We start from the raw sequence: 20053 nt of genomic DNA, 5'->3' as shown, positions 1-20053 counted from the left end.
CCTGGTTTGCCACCAGATAGACAAGTGGAGTTCAGAATTGACATCATTCCTGGAGCAGCTCCGATAGCCAGAGCACCTTACAGATTAGCGCCAACGGAAATGAAAGAACTGAGGACCTAGTTGGATGAACTGCTGGCGAAAGGTTTTATCAAACCTAGTTCATCTCCCTGGGGAGCTCCTGTCCTATTTGTAAAGAAGAAGGACGGGTCGATGCGGTTGTGCATCGACTATAGAGAGCTGAATAAAGTTACCATAAAGAACCGATATCCTTTACCAAGGATCGATGATCTGTTCGACCAGCTGCAAGGAGCAAGCTACTTCTCCAAGATCGACTTAAGGTCGGGTTATCATCAACTAAGGGTCAGAGATGAAGATGTACACAAGACTGCATTTAGGACTCGCTATGGTCATTACGAGTTCCGAGTGATGCCTTTTGGGCTCACAAATGCACCGGCTGCGTTCATGGATCTCATGAATCGCGTGTGCAAGCCGTATCTAGATAAATTCGTCATAGTCTTCATCGACGATATCCTTATCTATTCCAAGAGTCAAGATGACCACGAGAAGCACCTCCGTTGCATTCTCGAACTACTACAGCGTGAGAAACTCTACGCCAAATTCTCGAAATGTGAATTCTGGCTAAGAGAGGTTCAATTTTTAGGACACGTTGTGAGCGAGCGTGGCATCCAAGTAGATCCCGCTAAGGTGGAGGCAGTCATGAACTGGCAAGAGCCAAAGACGCCTACCGAAATCCGTAGCTTCCTGGGTTTAGCAGGATACTACCGGAGATTTATTGAAAATTTTTCAAGGATTGCTGCGCCCTTGACTTCTTTGACCAAGAAGAAAGAAAAGTACATTTGGGGCCCGAAGCAGCAAGAGTCCTTCGAAATATTGAAGCAAAAGCTAAGCAACGCACCTGTGTTGACCTTACCTGAGGGTACAGATGAATTCGTAGTTTACTGCGATGCATCACACACGGGCATGGGATGTGTGCTTATGCAGAAGGGCAAGGTGATTGCCTATGCTTCAAGACAATTAAAGGTGCATGAAAGAATTACACCACCCACGACTTGGAGTTGGGTGCCGTTGTATTTGCACTTAAGTTATGGAGGCACTACCTTTATGGCATTAAATTTGTGATTTACTCTGATCACAAAAGCCTCCAGCACCTGTTCAACCAGAAGGAGTTGAACATGAGACAACGCCGTTGGATGGAAACCCTGAATGATTATGACTGTGAAATCAGGTACCATCCCGGCAAGGCGAATGTAGTCGCCGATGCATTGAGCAGGAAAGAAAGGGTAAAACCCATTCGAATCAATGCCAAGAGCATTGAAGTTAAAAATAATTTGATTGAAAGGATTTTGGCTGCACAGCGAGAGGCTGTGTTGGAAGCTAATTCTCCTAATGAAAAGCTGGGAGTAACTGCGGAGCAGTTGACTCTTAGCAAGGATGGAATTCTTAGGCTGAATGGACGTATATGGGTTCCGATTTATGGGGGACTACGAGATGTTGTTCTCCAGGAAGCCCATAGTTCCAAATACTCAGTCCATCCGGGTGCAGATAAGATGTACCAAGACTTAAAGGCAAATTATTGGTGGATAGGCTTGAAAAAGTCTGTAGCCGCCCATGTAGCAAAGTGCTTAACTTGTGCTCAAGTCAAAGCCGAGCACCAAAAGCCGTCTGGCTTGCTACAACAGCCTGAACTTCCCGAGTGGAAGTGGGAATGTGTAACTATGGACTTCATAACCAAGTTACCCAAAACCAGGAAAGGAAACGATACAATATGGGTCATAGTTGATAGGCTGACTAAATCAGCTCATTTTCTACCCATCAAGGAGACGTATAGCTCCGATATGTTAGCCCAACTATATGTTGATAAGATTGTAGCCTTACACGGCATACCTGTGTCTATTATCTCCGACAGGGATACTAGATACACGTCACACTTCTGGAAGAGTTTCCAGCAATCTTTGGGCACGCGTTTGAACTTTAGTACGGCTTACCATCCACAGACGGACGGTCAAAGTGAGCGTACTATCCAAACGCTAGGAGACATGCTTCGTGCATGTGCGATCGATCTAGGTGGTAATTGGGATAAAAACCTACCCCTGATCGAATTCTCCTACAATAATAGCTACCACACCAGCATAAAGGCTGCGCCTTTTGAGGCATTATATGGTAGGAAATGTAGATCGCCTGTTTGTTGGGCGGAAGTAGGAGAGGTCCAGTTATCGGGACCAGAGATTGTTTTCCAGACGACGGACAAGATTGTCCAGATCCGGGAACGTCTCAAGGCTGCCCGCGATAGGCAGAAGAGCTACGCTGATCCAAAGCGTAAGGATTTTCACTTCGAAGTGGGTGAAAAGGTATTACTTAAGGTGTCACCCTGGAAGGGGGTGATGCGTTTCGGCAAGAAAGGCAAGCTGAGTCCGAGATACATAGGGCCTTTTGAGGTCATTGAACGAGTCGGATCAGTTGCCTATAAACTGAACTTGCCTGAAGAGCTCAATGGAATTCACAATGTGTTCCACATCTGCAATCTCAAAAAGTGCTTCGCCGACGAGTCGTTGGTGATTCCACACACAGATGTGCATATAGATGAGAGCTTAAAGTTCATAGAAAAACCCTTGTCGATTGAAGATCGACAGGTGAAGAAGCTTCACAGAAAGCACGTACCGATTGTAAAGGTCAAATGGGATGCTCGTAGAGGTCCTGAATATACGTGGGAAGTCGAAGCTACAATGAAAGAAAAATACCCCTACTTATTTGAGTAAATCTCGGGTCGAGATTTATTTTAAGGGGGTGAGGATGTAACACCTCGAATTTTTGTGTCCAATGATGTGTTAACACGTGTCATTTGTTTACACGTGGCATCTAAAATAAATAAAGGACTAATTTTGACAAACCTTGAAAGTATATAAATTCGAGGGTTATAAATGTCAACAAGGGTAAATATACTGTATAGTATCCCTAAATAATGCTTAAACCTTCAAACGAATAAATTATAGATCGTACGAAAACAAAACGCGGAAGAAAGTGAGAGATTACAAACTACAGGGGTTAACTGTGTCAACATGTTTAATAATACCTCTGAGTGACCCTTTAACGTTCCAAAGACTTTGTAACGGTATTATACCCTCACTAAAATAATATATATAAATTTCGCGAAGTTTCGATATGAAACGAAAAAGATACGATCGAATTCGTAGAAGAAGGGTTAAAAGCGTCAACAATGAAAGCTAAGGCTTTCCAATATAAATAATAAATAAACCGGGGACTTAATAATGCGGGTAATTAACACGAGGCCCCTATCGGTAAATAACCGAGGGCCAAACCGCAAAGTTACCCCTTCAAATCCGAAAGGTCAGGCAAATCATTACGAAAGATTTCGTTATTAATGGCCCGATTCTGATAATCATGACAAAAGATTTAAAAATCCTGAAATATTAACCTTAGGCGACCCGCGTGAAGTTTCAACATAAGTTGAGGCGGGCCGCGAGCCTCCTCTATTTCGCGTCTGATTTTTGAACTTTAGGCGACCCGCGTTAAAATGGCATGGAACTCCCATGCGGGCCGCGTAAAGTGCCCAGATGCAGAAAAATGGTAACTACTTGGCTTTTGGAACTTGTGAACGATTATGCATGTAATTATGGGGCATGGGCACCCTACAAATGACCCATACATTTAGGGGACAACTACCCATCAGCTCTGGACTGATAGTAGAGCTTGTAATGATCATAAGTGGCCTTCTTTGGCTATAAATAGCCACTTCTTGTGCATTACCAATCACACAACTCAAAAACACTTATAACTGATCATTCAAGAGCTCTCTAGCTTTCCCTTCTGTTCTCTCATCAAGAGTTAACTTCTGTAAGTCGTTCATGACCATTTTGGTTTCACATTTCCATAGTTATAGCCTATAAACGCAACCGTCGTAACTAACGGTTGTCATTGCAATATCTTGCAAACGGTTCAGTCTTATGACGAATCAAAGGTGGTTATGAGTTGGTATTTATGTGGGTATTAAACCTCTAAAAGGGTTCCCCCTGATCACCACTCTAACTATGTCAATTATCGAGTCAAACGCGCGGTTAAAAAGTCAACAGAAAGCTATTTTAGCGATTTATGCATAAACTGTAATATATATGTTATGGAACCGGTTTTGATAGTCATAAAACATGATAATAAGTATATAAACATGTTCGCGCTCGTTTGAATCGATCATTTACTATATTGAACCGGTTCGGAGCCGAAAGTCGCAAAAGTTTGACTTTTGCTTTGACTTCAGTTCTGACCCGTTTTAGTGAGGTATAAATATACCTTAGGACTCTCTTAGGACCAGGTCACATGTTGGTATAAGCCTCTGTGGTCGGTTCATGAGTTACCCGAGTCTTTCACGCAAATCCGTCATTCGCCTAAAAGTTGACCGTAACGGCCTTTTAAAATTAAAACGAGTATTTCGGACACGTGAACGGACCAAAACCTTGCTTATTAAATTATAAGCATGTCCCTGAAGTTTCACGTCAATCCGAGGTCTAGAATGAGAGTTATGCTAAAAGGCGCACTTTTAAGAAAGTTTTGTAATTAACGGCGCAATTAGCATAACGCCCATCTAACCCAAGTTTTCGTCACCAAAACTTTTACCCACTGTGGTGAAATAATATTTTGGGAATTTTAAAGATTTTTAATAATTTTTACCTTGCTCATAACCTGCGGTTATGGCTACGGTTCGGTAAATACCGAATATGCCCTTTTTGGCCAAAACGGGAGTTCTACAAGGTCTTTTGACCCGATTCCAGTTGCTACTGGTTTTAAATAATAAATAAAGTATTTCAAGCTTTATAAGCTGTTCGGGAAACTCAGATTTCCTGTAGAACTCGAAAATCCCTTTCTAAAGTCTTTTAAATGACCGAAAAGCCCCTACGGGGCATAAAATAAACTTAAACTCGTTACGGGCATTACGGAAGGTATCCTACTGATACCAAAATACTTTTAAGGCATATTGACTTAGGAAATAAGCGTACGACTCTTATGGTTAACCGTTTCGCCTATTTGCGCACACGGTACGGCCCACGGAACTAGTTTTCGTGCAATAGCCGATATGGGTCAAATTATATTATTTGAACCCCAAAATCCAGAGTATGAACTATAAACCCATATAAAACAAGTCTCTGAACTTGTTGGGTCCAAATCATACTCCATTCTCGGTTTTCGCCTTTTCTTGCGAATTAACCATATCCATATATATCGGAATCAACCGGTTTAAGCTACGGCTAATACAAGGACCGTTAGGATTCTAAGAGGTTAATTAAAACCTTCGTTCCAGATTAGGAGCCCCAGTAAAAGCTATCGGTGACTTGATCTAAATTAAGGATTAATACTTGCAAAGGTAAATACTTTTGACTTATTTCCCCTATACGGGCTTGGGTTACGGTATATTAATACCGCTTGATTGAGCATTATATACTTCCATCGCTTAGGTGGTTAATTGATTAAATATGATTGGCTCATTTAAACAGTTTTGTTGCTTATAAGCCTTTGGGGGGTTTAATGACCGTTGTCCCGGATATCCTCGGCATCATTTTACGAAATGGCCACGACCATCGACATCCCGGTGTAGGCGTACACCCGGTATAAAGTGTCGACATTAAAACTAAAAGACGTAGCCGTTGGTTTCTGTACTACGGTTTTACGCAAACGTGGTGTGTCTATAAATCTTTAACCCGGCACGACCCGGGCTACTGAACGCATAAAAGAACATGTAAAACGTTCACAAGATCATTATGAATTTTCCCAAGTTATAAAAGAGTTTGTGCCTTGTGCATTCAAATCAATTTTAAATAAACATTTTCAAATGTGTCAGTTGAATGTATTTACCAGTGTAAACTGACGTATTTTCCCCAAAAAGATTAAGTGCAGGTACCTAAACGTAATTGGCTGGTATTAGCTCCCTAGCGTCGGGATAAGCCTCGCAAGCTTGATTGCAGTATCTAATGGAACAATACTTTATCTGTATTTTACGATCCACTGTGGATATTCAACTTCTGTAATACATTTTGATATTACAATCAGAGGTTGAAATTATATATTTAAATTATGCTTCCGCTGTGCATTATATAATTGTGTGGTTTGACTATATTGTTGCCAACATCGTCACGGTAATCCCCCACCGGGCCCACCGGTGAGACACGTGGAAATCGGGGTGTGACACTAGTGCAACCATGTGTTCTTCTTAAACCGAGAACAGGAATACGTACTGGGTCACGTAGGATTTACGTGACGTGCCCTTCCCCGAGGACAGTGGTACGCGTGGGGGGCTACGTAGGCTTTACGCAGCGTGTCCTTCCGACCCGAAAGACAGTAGATGGTATTGGGTTACGTAGGCTTTACGTAACGTGTCCTCCCGACCCGGGAGACAATTGGCAATTACTGGGTTACGTAGGCTTTACGTAACGTGTCCTGACTATCCTGAGGACGATGGTCTTTAGTCTAGTGAATGCGTAAGTACGAGTAACTCTTTCAATATCAACGTATCCAACCCAATTCCCAACCCGGGAATCCCATGCCTTGGCTGTGTGAACTCACCTTGGTTTGCTCGGCAGATACACAAAGAGTACAGGTAAGCTAGTAAATGGTCAACCACGTCCTATCATGGTTATAATACAAGTCAGGTCTTGACTTAGATAATACACGTTTGTTTCACATAGTCTAGCACGTTGCTAATCACGTAAAAATCATGGCAACATTTGGCAGTTAAGCAATACATACAACTTGTACGGTTTAAACGAGTAAGCCCAATACTAACCAGCCCAACCTGTTGTGCGAATTCCCATAAAGCCCGGTCCAAATAATTTTAGCAGTCCAATTAGCAGATATGTAAACAAGTCCAATTACTTGGCCCAATCAATTGGGCCCGTGATAGCGTGAATCCAAAACAGTGTGTGCGAGCTAATGGGCCCCGAGTCGCAACCAGCGGTCTCGAGTTGCAACGGGAAGTTTCAAGTCGCAATGGCTGGTCTCGGCTCGTCATGGTCTGGTTACGAGTCGCAACCTGACTCGCAACCGTGATTGCGGCTCGTGCTGCTGTGTCGGTGTGAGGTTTCGAGTCGCAACTGGAGGTACCGACTCACAACCGTGTGGCTTTCAACTGTAACAACTTTCCTGATTTCATGCACAAGATTTCCTTGATGACAGCTAACAAGTTTGGCAGTTTCACAATCCGATTAAACCACAATCAATTAACATAATTTCTATTATTCGGTTAACCTATCATCAATCAAACAGAACAATTGCAACACCAAATCACATGAACCCTAATGAAACCATAATATGAACAACATCTTAACAATACATAAACATTCTAACATGGATCTCGATTACCAAACTACATCCGATTATGACAATACATAACAGCCGATTACATCTTTCCATCCTAATCATAATACAATAACATAATCAATCATAGTAACCATACATGTGAACCGATTCACAACCACTATTAACTATTAACATAAACAACATGTTAACAAGAATCCTTCGGGTAACAAGCAAACATCTCCGGTAACAATCAACATACAACAATAACACAACCAATAACATAAACCACTAACCGGATTAGAGAAGGAGAAGAGAGTGATCCGAATAGGGGATGCTCTTGCCGTCGGGTTCCAAGCAAACGAGAGAGAGAAAGGAGTCTAGGGTTCTTGTGAGTTTTCTTGTGTTTAGTGACAAATGAGAGAACAAAACCCCTTACGGGTGTTTTACTCGCTAAGGAGAAGTGGGCCAAAACCCCTTAATGGGTTGTCCATGTTCCGAGTACAAGAGGTGCGGCCCCAATTGGGCTTGTGCGGTCGAACGGTGTTGTGCGGTTCGGGTTGGGCTCAATTAATACACACATAGTAAGCACACATATTAAACATAGCACATATCAAATAATCATTCACTTAATAAGTCAAGTTCATATAGTCATGACATGTTCATAAACGTTACACAAAGATAGGTTCAGAATTTCGAGTTGTCACATTATCCCCAACTAATTGGAAATTTCGTCCCGAAATTTGGTATGCACTCACTGAGGAAGCTAGGTAAGTTATAAAGTTCCCTGGTTTTCCTGGGGTGTCACATCCTCCCCCCGTTGATCTGGAATTTCGTCCCGAAATTCCGAAGTAGTAGCTTCAGCCTCAGTAGTGGTTGCATTGGTTTCGAATAACTGGGGGTACTTTTCTATCATCCTGTCTTCGCGTTCCCAGGTGTACTCTGGGCCACGTTTGGAGTTCCAACGTACTCGAACAAGAGGGATTCTCTTGTTTTTGAGGACCTTTACATCCCGGTCCGTGATTTCAACTGGTTCCTCGACGAACTGCACCCGCTCGTCGATAGTGAGTTCCTTAAAAGGAATGATGAGGGTTTCATCTGATAGGCACTTCTTTAGGTTCGACACATGAAAGACATTGTGAACTGCCCCGAGTTCAGCTGGTAGGTTCAACTTGTAGGCTACCTTGCCAATCTTTTCTATGATCTCGAATGGTCCGACATACCGCGGATTCAGTTTGCCCCGTTTGCCAAAACGAACTACACCCTTCCAGGGTGAGACTTTAAGTAAAACCCGGTCCCCGACCTGAAACTCCAAAGGCTTTCTACGCTTGTCCGCGTCGGCTTTCTGACGGTCGCGTGCTGCCGCCATGCGTTGTCGTATTTGTGCAATCTTTTCTGTGGCGTCCACTACAATCTCTGGACCCGTAATCTGACTATCCCCCACCTCTGCCCAACAGAGGGGTGACCGGCATTTACGCCCCTACAATGCCTCGAATGGAGCGGCTTGAATGCTGGTGTGATAACTGTTATTGTACGAAAACTCCACCAAAGGGAGGTGCTTTTCCCAGCCGTTGCCGAAATCGATAACGCATGCTCTAAGCATGTCTTCAAGTGTTTGAATCGTTCGCTCAGACTGCCCATCCGTCTGAGGATGATATGCTGTGCTCATGTCTAATCGTGAGCCGAAAGATTTATGCATCGCTTGCCATAGCTCTGATGTGAATCGTGCATCGCGATCCGAAATGATGGATGTGGGCACCCCGTGCCTCGAAACAACTTCTTTAAGGTAGATGTCTGCGAGAGTGGAGAACTTATCCGTTTCCTTTATAGCCAGGAAGTGTGCAGACTTGGTGAGTCGATCCACGATCACCCATATAGTATCATTCCCCCGCTGGGATCTAGGTAGGCCTGTAACGAAATCCATGGAAATTTCTTCCCATTTCCATTGCGGTATCTTAGGCTGCTGAAGCAGGCCAGCTGGTTTCTGATATTCGACCTTGACTCTCGCACGGGTCAAGCATTTTCCAACGTATGTAGCGATGTGGGCCTTCATACTAGGCCACCAATAAGTAGTGCTGATGTCGCGGTACATTTTATCCGACCCTGGATGTACCGAGTAGCGAGACTTGTGTGCTTCGTCCATCACAAGTTCGCGTAGACCGCCATAAAGTGGGACCCAAATACGCCCCGTTACATAGTAGGCGCCGTCTGCCTTCTGTTCCATTTGTTGTCGTGAGCCGCGTAAGGCTTCAGCCTTGACGTTTTCGGGCTTCAATGCTTCTACCTGAGCATTTCGTATCTGTGTAGGGAGGCTAGACTGAATTGTAAGCTGTAGCGCTCGCACGCGCCGAGGTAAAGTGTCTTTCCGACTGAGGGCGTCAGCCACAACATTGGCCTTGCCTGGATGGTACTTGATAGCGCATTCGTAATCGTTCAGTAGTTCAACCCATCGCCGTTGACGCATGCTCAAATCCTTTTGCTTAAGGATATGCTCGAGACTCCTGTGATCGGTGTAAATCGTGCACCTGGTACCGTACAGGTAGTGTCGCCATATCTTAAGTGCGAAAACAACAGCTCCCAGCTCTAAGTCGTGCGTCGTGTAGTTCCGTTCATGAACCTTGAGTTGACGAGAGGCGTAAGCAATAACCTTGTCGCGCTGCATTAACACACATCCAAGACCCTGGATGGATGCATCACAATATACTACGAAGTCATCTGTGCCCTCTGGCAAAGAGAGGATAGGTGCACTGCAAAGTCTATCCTTTAAGTACTGAAAAGCAGTCTCCTGGGGCTCTCCCCAGCGATAGGTGACACCCTTCTGTGTCAGTAGCGTAAGCGGCTGAGCAATCTTTGAGAAATCCTTGATAAACCGTCTGTAATAACCTGCCAAACCCAAGAATTGGCGTATTTCCGTTGGCGTACGTGGTGCAGGCCAGTTTCTGATCGAGTCTACCTTGGATGGATCGACATGGATCCCATCCTTGTTTACTACGTGGCCTAAGAAGTGGACTTCACGAAGCCAGAAGTCGCATTTAGAAAGTTTAGCGTACAGCTGTTCCTTCCGAAGGAGTTCCAAAATAAGACAAAGATGCTGCTCGTGTTCCTCCTGACTCTTGGAGTAAATCAGAATGTCGTCGATGAAAACTATGACGAACTTGTCAAGATAGGATTTGCATACCCTGTTCATAAGGTCCATAAATACAGCAGGCGCGTTCGTTAATCCAAATGGCATGACGAGAAACTCGTAGTGACCATAACGAGTTCTGAAGGCTGTCTTGGAGACGTCCTCACCCCGGACTCTCAGCTGGTGATACCCTGACCTTAAGTCTATTTTGGAGTAGTAACTCGACCCTTGCAACTGGTCGAATAAGTCGTCTATGCGTGGAAGAGGATAACGGTTCTTCACCGTTACCTTGTTGAGTTCACGGTAGTCGATGCACATTCTGAACGTACCGTCTTTCTTCTTCACGAAAAGTACTGGAACTCCCCAAGGCGAAGAGCTTGGACGAATGAAACCCTTTTCCAAGAGCTCTTCTAACTGCTTTGACAATTCTTCCAATTCTGATGGAGCTAGACGATACGGTGCGCGAGCTATGGGTGCTGCTCCTGGAGCGAGCTCGATCTGAAATTCGACCTGACGATGAGGAGGTAATCCAGGTAAGTCTTCAGGAAATACCTGAGGAAAGTCACGTACAACTGGAATATCCTCCAGTTTCTTTTCCTTTACTGACGCGTCTGTAACGAGTGCCAGAATGGCAGTGTGCCCCTTTCGTAAGCATTTCTGAGCCTTCAAGAAAGAGATGATGCCAACCACAGCACCACTCTTGTCGCCTTGGACTTCGAGAGGTTCCTGACCCGAACGAGGAATGCGAATAATCTTCTCGCTGCATAAGATTTCTGCCTGGTGTTGGGATAGCCAATCCATCCCAATCACGACGTCGAAACTACCCAAAACTATGGGAATGAGATCGATAGAGAAAGCTTGACCAGCTAGGATAAGATTACAACCCTGAACTACGTGCGTGGCTTCTAGACTTTTACCGTTAGCTAACTCTACTACATGTTTGGTGGGTAAAAGTGTTGGTGCACGTTTTAGCAGTTGACACATTTTCACAGACATATAGCTTGTATCCGCACCCGAATCAAATAAAACAGTAACATATATATTGTCGAGGAGAAACTTACCCATAACCACATTGGGATCGTTCACTGTGTCACCTCGACCTAGCACAAAAGCGCGTCCCCTAGCCTCGTTGCCATTGTTGTTGTTGTTCCCACCGTTGTTGTTCCCGTTGCCCTGGTTATTGTTGTTGCGATTCTGGTTCAACTGAGGGCAGTCGCGTTTGAAATGGCCTTCAGCCCCACACTGGAAACATCCCCGGTTTCCACGCTGTGGCTGCTGCTGCTGTGGGTTCTGTGGAGCTGGTTGTTGCGGTTGCTGGTTCTGATTTGCAGGCCGTGGGCTCCTACAGTCTTTAGCCTCATGCCCCATCTTAAGACACCTTTGGCAACGACCCTTGCTGCATGGGCCGCTATGGTGCCTGTTGCAATTGTGACACTTGGGGTGAAATCCCTGATATCTTCCCCGTCTATGACCACCAGAGGATTGCTGACTGGGACTCTGGTAGTGGTCAGTCTTCTGTTGCTGAGCTTGAGACTGAACGGATGCTGAACCTTTACTAGAATCTCCATCCCACTTCCTTTTGCTGTCACTCGTAGTAGCGGGAGTAGCTGAAGGAGTGACTGTAGCAGTAGCGTTGACACGCTTAGGCAGTTTATTCTGATCCACTGCCTGGTCGGTGATGCGATGAGTGAGGCGCTGAATTTCCTGGATGTTGTCAAGGTTAGCCGAGGTAACATGGCTCTGAATCTCTGGCGCCAATCCCTTGAGATACATCTCAATGCGCTTGTATGGAGGGTCCACCATAGTTGGGCACAGTACGGCCAGCTCATTCGACCGTTTAGTATACGCTTCAATCTCTAACCCAACCATTTTCAGATTATACAGCTCGTCTTCCAACTTGTGAATATCTTCACGTGTACAATACTCCCTCTTGATAAGTTCCTTAAAATCGTTCCAGGGTGTGGCGTTAGCAGCTGCCAACCCCAGAATTTGCACCTGCGCGTTCCACCAGGTTAGCGCGATTCCTTCCAAGGTGCCAGTTGCATACTTAACCTTGCGAGCCTCAGGGCACTCGCACATTTCGAATACTGACTCTAGCTTTTCAAACCAGTGGAGGAGTCCCACTGCCCCCTCTGTGCCGCTGAAGGTACTTGGACGACAGTCCATGAAGTTCTTAAAAGTGCAAACTTGCTGCGCTGGTTGACCTATGGTATACGAATAGGGCAAAGTTTAAATACGAGGCCTAGTTTAGGAGTGTAGGATCTAAAGATCCTAGCGTGAGTTATGACTACAGGATATACTACCTGCTTGAGCAGCTGCAAGTGCCGCAGCAACTTGAGCTTGAACGAGAGCCTCTAGCTGGGCTTGAGTCATGTTGATTCGTCCAGACATGATCTTCATAGTAAAAGTAACGTAAGTGAGAGTGGTTCGCGAGTAGGGCGATGACAGAAAAGCGTAAGCACGCAGGGATTCTTATGCTATAGTATCATGTGTATCTAAACGTAATGCGAGCAAAGTTCTAAGCAGTTCTAGCAAACAGGCAATAAACATAAACCTTATTACCTAGGATGTCGAGTCTTGCACGTGGAGCGAAGCGTCGTTGTGGATCGTTGAGAGCACTGTTCTGGTTATAGTCCGGTTTTAATAAAAACGTTTTCCCATATTAAAACCAAGTTCTCTATAACCAATGGCTCTGATACCAATCTGTCACACCACCAAAATCCCACACGCGGAGTACCACCGCTTGGAGGCGTGACATGACCAGGATCAAGCCATCAATCATATCAAACATAGCATTTAATAGTAATGAAAGTAATTAATGTAATTCATCATGACATGATTGATGTTTCAAAACCAATCATTGTTTAAGTAGCGGAAGCATAATAATGTAAACTCGAAATAGTCATAAGTTCAAATAACGTTCATGATCCATATCCCACAACGACCCGCTCCTCCCTGTGCAAGCTCCATAATGTACCTAAGGTCCTGCAAGGCATGCAGCAAATAATCAACAAACTAGTTGAGCGAGTTCACAGAAAGTAAGTTCGTAACAGTAATGCGTAAGTTCATCTAGTGGGGGCTTCCCATACAAGTATATACTATTTGTGAGGGATTCTCACGTTTATCCTTTATAATGGGGGCTTCCCATTATGGTACTTACTAGACTAGTGCAACCATGTGTTCTTCTTAAACCGAGAACAGGAATACGTACTGGGTCACGTAGGATTTACGTGACGTGCCCTTCCCCGAGGACAGTGGTACGCGTGGGGGGCTACGTAGGCTTTACGCAGTGTGTCCTTCCGACCCGGAAGACAGTAGATGGTATTGGGTTACGTAGGCTTTACGTAACGTGTCCTCCCGACCCGGGAGACAATTGGCAATTACTGGGTTACGTAGGCTTTACGTAACGTGTCCTGACTATCCTGAGGACGATGGTCTTTAGTCTAGTGAATGCGTAAGTACGAGTAACTCTTTCAATATCAACGTATCCAACCCAATTCCCAACTCGGGAATCCCATGCCTTGGCTGTGTGAACTCACCTTGGTTTGCTCGGCAGATACACAAAGAGTACAGGTAAGCTAGTAAATGGTCAACCACGTCCTATCATGGTTATAATACAAGTCAGGTCTTGACTTAGATAATACACGTTTGTTTCACATAGTCTAGCACGTTGCTAATCACGTAAAAATCATGGCAACATTTGGCAGTTAAGCAATACATACAACTTGTACGGTTTAAACGAGTAAGCCCAATACTAACCGGCCCAACCTGTTGTGCGAATTCCCATAAAGCCCGGTCCAAATAATTTTAGCAGTCCAATTAGCAGATATGTAAACAAGTCCAATTACTTGGCCCAATCAATTGGGCCCGTGATAGCGTGAATCCAAAACAGTGTGTGCGAGCTAATGGGCCCCGAGTCGCAACGGGAAGTTTCGAGTCGCAATGGCTGGTCTCGGCTCGTCATGGTCTGGTTACGAGTCGCAACCTGACTCGCAACCGTGATTGCGGCTCGTGCTGCTGTGTCGGTGTGAGGTTTCGAGTCGCAACTGGAGGTACCGACTCGCAACCGTGTGGCTTTCAACTGTAACAACTTTCCTGATTTCATGCACAAGATTTCCTTGATGACAGCTAACAAGTTTGGCAGTTTCACAATCCGATTAAACCACAATCAATTAACATAATTTCTATTATTCGGTTAACCTATCATCAATCAAACAGAACAATTGCAACACCAAATCACATGAACCCTAATCAAACCATAATATGAACAACATCTTAACAATACATAAACATTCTAACATGGATCTCGATTACCAAACTACATCCGATTATGACAATACATAACAGCCGATTACATCTTTCCATCCTAATCATAATACAATAACATAATCAATCATAGTAACCATACATGTGAACCGATTCACAACCACTATTAACTATTAACATAAACAACATGTTAACAAGAATCCTTCGGGTAACAAGCAAACATCTCCGGTAACAATCAACATACAACAATAACACAACCAATAACATAAACCACTAACCGGATTAGAGAAGGTGAAGAGAGTGATCCGAATAGGGGATGCTCATGCCGTCGGGTTCCAAGCAAACGAGAGAGAGAAAGGAGTCTAGGGTTCTTGTGTGTTTTCTTGTGTTTAGTGACAAATGAGAGAACAAAACCCCTTACGGGTGTTTTACTCGCTAAGGAGAAGTGGGCCAAAACCCCTTAATGGGTTGTCCATGTTCCGAGTACAAGAGGTGCGGCCCCAATTGGGCTTGTGCGGTCGAACGGTGTTGTGCGGTTCGGGTTGGGCTCAATTAATACACACATAGTAAGCACACATATTAAACATAGCACATATCAAATAATCATTCACTTAATAAGTCAAGTTCATATAGTCATGACATGTTCATAAACGTTACACAAAGATAGGTTCAGAATTTCGAGTTGTCACAATATGTTTGAGTGTACCCTTTAGCTACCAGCCGAGCTTTATACCTTTCAATGGTTCCGTCAGACTTATGCTTTACTGTGAAGACCCAGCGACATCCTACGGGTTTCTTTCCTGGCGGAAGGGTACTCTTTTCCCATGTGTCATTTTTTATCAAGGCTTCCATCTCTGTTTCCATTGCTCCTCTCCAGTTCTTGGATTTTAAGGCTTGTTCAACATTGGTTGGGGCATGTTCAGAATATATTGAGGAAGCAAACGCCTTAGCTTCATGAGACAGGCTCCCCTGGCTATGTTGGCTACCGGATAATTTGAGTTTCGAGATTCCTTTTCTGGGGAATATCGCTTGGGAGGAACTCCCCTATTTGCCCTTGGTGGCAACACATACCGTTCTGGTGCTTCCCTTGGTTCAATGTGTTCTGTTGTTGTCACCGGTTCTATGTGTTCACCATCACTATGATTAGGGGAGGCAGGAGAACTTCGTTCAGCTTGCTCCTGTTCTGTGTGCTCACATTCATAATGATTAGGGGAAACATTAGAATTTTCAGGAATCTCATTGTTACTTACCTCGGGCATCAGGTTGGAGGGATTTTCTTCAGTGAGACTGTGCTCAGTTGGTTGTGTGTTTGTGTCAGGCGGTGATTCTCCTTTGGTACTGTGATCTCCTCTGGTTATGACTTCCTCAGAAGATGGGAATCGAGTCAGCCAACCCAGTGTGTCTATGTGTTCGTTCTCCCCCTGACCATTAGGTTGGGTGTCATAGAAGTATTCTGTTTCAAGAAAGTCAAGGTTCATAGTAGTGTGTGTGTGACGTGTTTTTGGGTTGTAACAACGATAACCTTTTTGATTAACTCCATAACCCACAAACACACATTTCTCGGCACACGGGTCAAGTTTTGTTCGATTGGTTTTGGGTATGTGAACAAAGGTTGAGCAGCCAAAAATTCGTGGTTCAAGAGTAAGAGAAGGGGGGATCTCGGAAAATTTTTCTAGGACTTGTATGGGGGTTTTTAGTTCAAGAATCTTTGTAGGAAGTTGATTTATAAGGTATACAGAAGAAGCAACTGCTTCGGGCCAGAAGAATTTAGGGACTTTGGATTCGATTAGGAAGGCCCGAGTCATCTCAAGAATTATACGGTTTTTGCGTTCGGCAACTCCATTTTGTTCAGGAGTATGTGGACAGGTGGTTTGGTGAATTATCCCCTTTGTTTGGCAAAACTGTTTTATGGATGCATTAACGAATTCCCCCCCATTGTCGGACCGAAGAATTTGAATTTCTTTTTGAAATTGAGTGTGAATCATAGTATGGAATATAGTAAATTTTTCAAAAACTTCAGATTTATGTTTCAAGAAATAGACCCACGTCATACGGGTACAATCATCTATGAATAGCAAGAAATAACGAAAGCCTTGTCCCCCCGTAATAGGGGACGGACCCCATACATCAGAATGAATTAATGAGAAAGGTACATTAACTCTTGTATTATTTGGTTTGAAGGGTTGTCGATGGCTTTTAGCAAGAAAACAAGTTTCACAATTTATTTTATCACGAGGAGAAAAAAGTTTAGGGAATAAAAGATGTAGATACCCAGAAGATGGATGTCCGAGACGCCTATGCCATAACCATGCTTCTCGGTTTGTAGTTCCATGAGCTAGCATCACAGTACCTTGTTGAGCCACCTCATCCACATAGTACAACCCCTGATGCTCAGTGCCACGTCCAATAATCGTCCCCGTCCTGATATCCTGTAAGATACAAAAAGTGGGATGCATTAGCACTACGCAATTTAGTTCTTTTGTCACATGACTGATTGATAGTAATTTATGTGACAATGATGGAACATAAAGGCAATTTGAGAGTTTTAATGTTGGGGAGATTTCAATTGTTCCCCCTTTTTCTGCACGCATAACCTCTCCGTTCGCAGTTTGAATATGAGTTTTCTGCGGTTTGGATGTTGACACCAAATCAGAAATTTCATATGTCATGGTATCGGTTGCCCCACAATCGAAAATCCACGATTTATTTTTTTTATAAGAGTTATGTACCATATTTGCCTTTCCTATTTTTCTTTTTCTTTTGTCTGTTTCTACATCAACTCCCCACCTTTTCATTTGTTTATCTTCTCTCTTTCCTAGACACCACATCTCTCACCTATTTAACACAAGTAAAACCCTAATATTTAACTTATCAGCCGTCACCCACCCTTTTTCTCTCTATCCTCTTTATGCAGACAACAAAAAATAACTCAAACCCAAAAAAAAGAAGAACACACAACCAACTGGTGGATGTTAGGAGTGGCGGAGGTGGTGGTAATCGGTGGCACGTGAAGACGGTGAGTGGTGGTAGGTTTCAGCGGACGATATGGGTGGTGGAGGGTGGATTAACAATGGTATATGTTCAGATCGACGGAGTTGAGGTTTGCGGCGGCGGCGGTGTTTTGGTTGGTGGAGCTGGTGATTAGTAGCCGGATGTTGTGGCGGTTGTTGGATCTTGAACCAACAGGAAAGGAAACAAGATCTGAGGTTTGATTGCGGCGGGGTTGAGGTTTGCCGGAACTGATACACGATCTGAGATTTGCCGGAACTGGTAATGATTTTTTTTTCCGAGTTTGATTTTTGTAGACGGGTTTCTCTGGTTTGGGATTGTTTGTAGATGATGAGCAAAGTGTTCAGGAATCAGAAACACTGCTCTGATACCATGAAGACTTTATTGGAAAAAAGGCTTGTATTGATTGTTGTGTGTATTACAAAGAAGCAAAAAGGCCTATTTATATGCATATACAATGACTTAAACGAGGAAACACACTAAAGGATTGGAGCTGGAATACAGGCTGTCGATGATTGTCAATGCTAAGATTGGGAGATGATAATGCCTTCACAATCCTTTCCTTTTTAACAATGAAAGGGTACTTTTTTATTTTTGTTAACTTTCTGCTTAACGGACTTGTTAAAACACAACTCAAATCGACCCATTCTTAAGTAAATGGGCCGAAAAGGCCCCTCTATATTCTATACAGTTGATCATTAATCAATATTAAGAGTTAAATGCCCGGATAGTCCCTGTGGTTTATCCTTTTTCCACCTTTAGTCTCTAACTTTCTAAAATTACAGCTATAGTCCCCAACTTTTCAATTTTCGTTCCCGGATAGTCCCTGTGTCTAACATCAGTTAGTTTTCTCAGTTAAGAGGGTGTGAAATGACAAAAATATCCTTTGCTTAAAAAGGACAAACCACAGGGACTATCCAAGCTTTTAATAAATAAAAAAATAAAAAACTAATTAATAAATCAAATTTCAAATGGATCCCACAACCTACTCCACCCTCACCCTAACCCCTATCTTCTTTTTTTTCTCGTTACATTCTTTGACCACTCCTTTTTCCTCTCCAAACAAACCCCTTATTCATCCTCCGCCGCAATCCTCACCCATCATTAAGATGCAGCAACTCACCGCCACTGCCACCGAACCACCACCGGCCCCACCACCACCGAACTAACCCCACAACAACAACAACATCAACAATAGTGGTTAGCGATGCAACAATACCAACAACAACAATGGTTAGCGATGCAGCAATACCCCGCCGCCGCCGCTATGCACCACCCAGCCATGATGTACCAGCACCCACCGCCGCAATACATGCCTTATTACCATCAACAACAACAACAACAGTATCAGCAGCAGGCTCAACACCATAACAATAACAATAACAATAACAATAACAATAACAATAACAATAACAATAACAATAACAATAACAATAACAATAACAATAACAATAACAATAACAATAACAATAACAATAACAATAACAATGGCAGCTTTGCTCGGCGACACGTTCCTGTAATTCACAAATATCGAAAACAATGCATACAAATAACAGGGATGAGATCATTCCTAGTTCATGTCTAGACTCGGAAGTCAAGGAATGTGCTACTGTGTCATTGAGATTAAACACAAAAGGCTAGTGTTTAATTCACTCAATGTTGGCTCTGATACCAACCTGTCACACCCAACAACTTTCAAACTTTGTTATTTTAGGCCCCTTGACTTCCATACTTGCATGTTTTGTTATAATTAGTACAAAAAGCCCTCCTTGGCCAATATTAAGCATTCTCGAGAGTATGACCGAACATTGCGACACTCCAGTTCGCTTATATGGTCACTCAAAGGTGTAGTTTTAAATGTTGACGCTTTTGGCCCCTTTAACGCACAAACTTGCGCGTATTATTGTTTAATAGCATCAAAGCCCTATGTAGCCCATAATAGGCATTCCCAAGAGTATGATTGCACGTCATGATGTTTCGGGTTCGTTAAAAGGTCACTCAGAGGTATAATTAAACATGTTGACGCTTTTAACCCCTTTACCTTGCAAACTTGCGCGTAACATCACTTATTGGCGTAAAAGCCTTAGATGACCAATATTAGGCATTCCCGAGAGTATAATCAAACATCATGAAGCTCTCGGTTTGTTAAAAGGTCACTCAGAGGTAAGAATTAACATGTTGACCCTTTTAACCCTTCGACGCCCAAACTTTCAAATAATTATGCAAACGGCTCCTCTCGACCAACATGTGGCTCTTTTGTGAATATGAATACCGTGTAAGGTTATTCAGAGGCTTAGTTTAAGCATGTTGCCACTTTCAGTCCTTTCATATTCAAGG

Source organism: Helianthus annuus, chromosome 4 (assembly GCF_002127325.2).
Source record: "Helianthus annuus cultivar XRQ/B chromosome 4, HanXRQr2.0-SUNRISE, whole genome shotgun sequence".
Taxonomy (NCBI): domain Eukaryota; kingdom Viridiplantae; phylum Streptophyta; class Magnoliopsida; order Asterales; family Asteraceae; genus Helianthus; species Helianthus annuus.
This window is presented reverse-complemented; position numbering follows the sequence as displayed.